Raw genomic sequence first — 4,897 nt, 5'->3', positions numbered from 1 at the left:
CAGTTGGATGCAATACACAACGTCTAAAACATTTAATTTCTGAACATAAAGAATAATTTTGTTGCAGATAATTTAACTTATTGCTACCCCTTGGGAGCATTTGTTTGTTGACTTTTCTGTTTTGTGTGTTTTGAGGAATAAATCTTATTATCTTTATTATGTTTATCATCATTTTGCTGTTAAAAATAGACAGCATTAGGATAGCTTTTATTAAAAAGTCAAAAGATAACAAGTGTCGGCCATGATGTGGAGACAAGGGAACCATTATATACTCAATGTAAATTGGTACAGACATCATGGAAAACAGTATGAACATCATTCAAAAACTTAACAATAGAACTGCCATGTGATTCATCAATCCCACTTCTGGGTATATATTCAAAAATAAATAAGTAAAATCACTATCATAAAGATATTCATACACCCCCATGTTTATTGCAGCATTATCCATGATAGCCAGAATATTGAAAAAACCTAAATGTCTATCGATGGATGACTGGATAAAGAAAATGTTATATATGTAGTATATGTTTTGCACACACAGAGGTGAATACTATTCAGCTATAAAAAAGAAGGAAACCCTGCCATTTGTGACAACGTAAATGAACCTGTAGAACACTGTACGAAGTAGAATAAGCAAGACACAGAAATGCAAATACTTATAATCCCACCTATAAGTGAAATCTAAAATAGTCAAATCGCAGAAGCATAGGTAGAATGGTGTTCAGCAGAAACTAAGGGGAAGGGAAATAGGTGAGGTGCTGTTCCAAATTTTACGAAGTTTTACTTATGCAAGATAAATACGTACTGAAGATCTAATACAGAGCATAGTTCTTAGAGTCACCAATATTGAACTACAAACTTTAAATTTTCTATGAAAGTAGATCTTATGTTAAGTATTCTTATACAGAAAAAAATAATTATTATAATAAAGTGATGGGGAGGAAACTTTGGAAGGTGATGAATATGTCTGACCTTGAAGGTAGTGATGATTTCATGGGTGTATACTTATCACCAAACACATCTAATTATATACTTTAAGTATACACAGCTTTTTATATGGAAACAACATATGAGTAAAGTAGATTTTTACACTTGATCTTAGCCAAAAGGCCGAGAAGCGATGTAAAGTAGATTTTTAGAAAACAATTAATTTAAGCAAGCAAGCAAACAAGCAAATAAATGTATCTTTGCCATTTATTCCCACAGAGAGAAACAAAGAAAATTAGAAAAGAGTACTGGTGGCCAGCATCAACTCTCAACTCCTGAGCAAAGTGCAATGGCATGTTGTGGTCCCAGTAAGAAGTTCAATCATGGGGCAGAAATTGCTGGAGAAGTCTGAGGTGTAAGAAAGAAAAGCAACACCACTCTTGAAACCCATTTACCTGCACCACATCAGCAGTGGCAATGAATTCAAAGAAAATTCTTAATTTGGCCAATATTTTCTTATAACTGACTTTATAAGCAGAAAGTATGTGTCAATTAGTATGCATACAGCTGCAAATAATAAATGAAATGTTAATGAATTGCCTCTTTTTTTCACCTCTGCTTGCTTGCTTTATTTCTATTGTTTTCTGCACCTTCAAATCTCCCTTCTCCACCTCAGATAATATATTCATTCCAACTTTTTCTAGCAGACATCCCTAGGAGACTTTCATTTTCTTTCTGTTTGATCTGGTTACATCCTAGACATTCTACCTGACTTTATCCTGAGTGGCCTCTCTAGTTCATTAATCTCATGTCATTCACCTTCTCAATTTCCTCCCTTGTTTTGTTGGAGCACATCCTGAAATAACTTCATAAAATTAAAAAGATGCATGATGCATGACAAGTTATGGTGAAAACAGGCTAAACATCGCAAATCCCACATCATTGCTTCTTTTATTTTCTCTTTTTCAAGTACCTCATTAAAATTCTACATGACAAGTAGAATTAACAAAAAGAAAAAAATAAAATATTCAAGCCATGTGAAGAAGATATTTCTGTCTCAGAGACAGCAAAATGTTAAAGAAAATGTAGGCCCAGGTGTAGGTATTCTTTTAATAGTAATTGGCAAACACTTCCATATCAAAATGACCTTTATAAAGACTCATCAGTAGTGATTCAGCCAAGCAGGATGGGTAATAACTATTCCTGCTGAGAAAAATTAATAAAATACAAATGTACTTCAAAATATTCATAAAGATTTATATTATCTTTTAATTCTATTTTTCCACAATTTTTTGAAGTACCCTTGTACTAACAACATTCAAAAAAGTGTCTAGCACTTTCCACAGGAAATATTTTTGCTCTATTCCCTTCAAAAGTTATAGCCTAAAAATAGAGACACATGACACCTCTTTGTACCCACAGTAGGCCATGATAAGTGTTATTATATTGCCCAAATCAGATGTAATACAATTATGCTAATTATGCATATCTGAGAAAATATGCACCATATACTATTCTTAGTTCTATCTGGATGTTGGTGAGTCAAATTTATTCTTCTGTCACAACCTTGTAGGAAAGATGGACAATAAAAAATACCAAAAGTTAAAGGATATTTACCCCAAACTTGAAGTATGCTAAAAATAAGTGTTTTAGTCTACCTCAGAAGGGCGACATATTTGGACTGGGACAGTTGAAGTGAGCGGCATGAGTGCTTTGAAGATCTGGTATTATGTTTGCAGGCAAACGGGTAAGACAAAGTTAACACTGACGCTAAAACAGCAATAAGAATTTCAAGAGTGGGAGCAATCGGATATAGAACTTGAACGAAGTAGAGAGTGTGAGCTGGAGAAAAAGGAGGAAAGTGGAGGAGGGCTTTATTGCACATAGATTATTTAGAAAGAGAAATAACCCCATTCTTCTTCCCCTTAAATATTTTTTTCTGTGCTCTACAGTAAATTAATAGGTTAATACCACACTTTAAGAACTAAGACACATTAGAAAACTAGATTAACACCTTGCGATTGATAACTGGAAAGATTATACTATCATCCGTCATAAACACTTCAAAAAGGAAAGAGAGAGGGAAAGAAAAAGTAAAGTATGCTCTTTTTATTTCTCTGCTCTAACCCAGGATGAAGAAATACAACTGTAGCTAAGAAAACTGGAGATGTTTACATATTTTTTATTATTTTTAAAACTTTTGTACATATTTGTGGGATACAGTGTGTTGTTTCAATACATGCGTATACTGCACAAAGTAACTTAGGAATTTGAAGTGCCTATTTTGCAATAACACTTTCTCCAATTGAAGAAACCTGTTTCTCTGAGATGATGCCTTAGCAGGGTCTGTGGGATCTCTAACTATGAGACATCAAGAAATCACAGCCACTTCTCTATAGTCAAACAGTAGAAATTGGAGAGTAGAACTACTTTGAGTTTGAAAAAATAAATAAGTTTTCAGAGAATGTGATTGATGGTATTATCTAATTTCTTTTTATTTTCAGTGCAAAGTCTTACCTCATTTACAGAAATCCTGACCCCACCCAATCCCAAGAAAACACATTAAAACACAGCCTATGAGAATACCGAAAGAACAAAATTAATCAACACAGGAAATGCATTCACTGGTTCATCTACTGATAGGAAAATAGCAAATGATTTAATTCTCTCCGGGATAATGTGAATAGATGCAATACCACATAGTTGTATCCCCTAAATCATTATTTTTATCTGTGGGGAGTGAGCTGTATTCAAATACCGATAAAGCCCTGGCTTGCACAACCAGGTCCATCACAAAGCCCAGGAGAGCTCTGTATCCAGCCTTCACCTCCCAGTGAGGCCCCTCTAGAGAGGAGAATCAATCTCAGTAAACATATTCTCCCTTCCTCCCTTTGAGGTTTCTTGTCAGGCTCTGTTTGAAGAAAAGACCATGGTCTACACCACTGTGAGTAAACGTGGTTCATTTGCCCTGAGAAGGTGTTTGCAGCTGGGAAATGGGAAAGGGCAGTGAATGAAATCACTGGCTCCAGGTATTGGTTGCAAATTGCCCTCACTGTGTTGTCCCCTTCTGGACCTATAGCTGTGTTTTAAAGTAGTTCCTAAGCAGAACTGTAGGGATCACTCTGTGTCCCATCGTGTGGCCATGAATCCTCTGACCCTCTTGTCCCTTCATCCACAACCCCCTCAGCATTCTGTGGCAGCTCTTGGCTTTGTCAAGACTATTTCAGAGAAGAGCAGCAGATAACCTTCCACAGGGGATCTGATCTGGCTGAAGGGCTGCAGAGAATGTCAGGAAGTGTAGGGACCAGGTGCCTCTTCTTCAAATAAAAACACAGAAGTCAGAGCTGTTAAGTGGTTTGCCTGCCCTGAGACTGACTTTCCTTCCCCCTCTGCTCACTGCCGACCTCTGCACATTCTCAGGTGCATTGTCTGCCAAACAGGACCCCCTTCTCAGTTGTCCACGGTACAGGTGGCATCCTCTCAGGGAAAACCCAGTGCCTGTTGAGGTAAAGATTCTCTTCTTTTTCTTCCTTATTTTGCAGAGGAACTTTGAGCATATCGCATGTTTCCTCTTGGTTACTGGATTCAGAAGTTACTCTCCATGATGGGTCGCAAATCCCTGATAATATACCTTAAAGCGCTATTTCCTATGTGAGTTAACTCATTTGGTTTTCACAGACTATGCTATGAGACAGGGTTTATTACCCGCCCCTTTCTGCAGGTGGGGAAACTGAGTCACGGAGAGGCACAGAGAAGTCAAAATCTAATCTGTAGCAAAGCCAGGATTTAAACCTAGGCAGTAGGGTTCTAGAATCCATGTTTGTTCGTTTCTTTGTTTTTAAAATGATGCTACTTACTAAGATCAAGCTGAGTGACAGAATTTCTTGAGATGGGTAAGTAATTTCACAGTAAGCGCGAAGATTTAACAAATTTGTGTTTCCCCAGAATTCCATCTTTGATGGCGCCG

The 4,897-nt window shown here is 36.7% G+C and overlaps 1 pseudogene; it reads right to left on the bottom strand.

Moving 5' to 3' along the window:
• Nucleotides 1–980: 980 nt before the first annotated feature.
• On the bottom strand, nt 981–1,125 carry LOC134381328 (U2 spliceosomal RNA; annotated as a pseudogene).
• Between the last annotated feature and the right edge of the window lie 3,772 nt (nt 1,126–4,897).

This window comes from Cynocephalus volans, chromosome 6, assembly GCF_027409185.1.
Source record: "Cynocephalus volans isolate mCynVol1 chromosome 6, mCynVol1.pri, whole genome shotgun sequence".
Lineage (NCBI taxonomy): Eukaryota > Metazoa > Chordata > Mammalia > Dermoptera > Cynocephalidae > Cynocephalus > Cynocephalus volans.
This window is presented reverse-complemented; position numbering and strand designations above follow the sequence as displayed.